The sequence below is a fragment of the Myotis davidii genome, unplaced genomic scaffold (genome assembly GCF_000327345.1).
Source record: "Myotis davidii unplaced genomic scaffold, ASM32734v1 scaffold43, whole genome shotgun sequence".
NCBI classification, from domain to species: Eukaryota; Metazoa; Chordata; class Mammalia; order Chiroptera; family Vespertilionidae; genus Myotis; species Myotis davidii.
In genome coordinates, this window is record NW_006294590.1 from 1,421,552 (window position 1) to 1,422,446 (window position 895).

Genomic DNA, 895 nt, shown 5'->3' on the forward strand with positions numbered 1-895 from the left:
AACGCCAACTAACGTGAAGGCGGCTTTCGCCGGAGAAACTCGGGGTCTTTGGGGTGGACCTGGGTCGGTGTTGGGGCCGCAGGACGGTCCGTGACAACACAGGCCTCCGGTCCGTCGGAAGCTAACGGCCTGAGCTGTCCCGGCCTCAGGTAAAGGCCTGAGGGAAACTCGCGGTGCTAATTCCTCATGAGGATTTCCTAAGGCCGAGATCCGACGCGTGTGGCCTGTTTTAAGGTTTCCCTTCACGTGTCCCTGCGTTTGACGGACACGCTGATCTCCATTGGGCTGATCCGGGGCAGAAAGCGGACGTCTCTGTGCTGGGCTGTGGCTACGCCGCCCCACGGAGCTGCGGGTGGACGGGGGCGGGGGGCGGGTCGGGAATGGGGGGGTCCCCAGCGCCTGGAGCAGAACTGACTCCTGGAAGCGCCTCCCCGTGGGCAGCCCCAGCGAGGTCCCAAACCCGACCCCGAACCCGAACCCGGCAAGTCCTGGGAGCGGGGAACAGCGCGGGCCGGGATGGGAACAGCACAAGGTCACGCACCCGGGCGAGAGGCACAAAGGCCTTTTCTTCAGCCAGGAGGAGGGACAGCCCCGAGCCCAGGGGTTAGGCGCTGGGCGGACTTCTCTTTCTTTGGTGCTCATGGCCAGGCCGCCCGGTTCTTCCCCAGGGGAGGGCGGACTTGAACGTGTGCTGAGTCTGTCCTGGGCCTGGTCGCTGCGGGGAGCTCTGCACCCCCGGCTGGAGGCTGGACTGGTGGTCGCCACCCACCGGGGGGATGGGATGGGCTCTGGACGCGGCGGGCGCTGGACCTGGGGGGGAAGGAGGTCGGTTGATCTGGTGCCCGGCCTTCACCCCCCATAGGGAGCTGATGTGCAGTGGCTCCAGGCGGCGTGA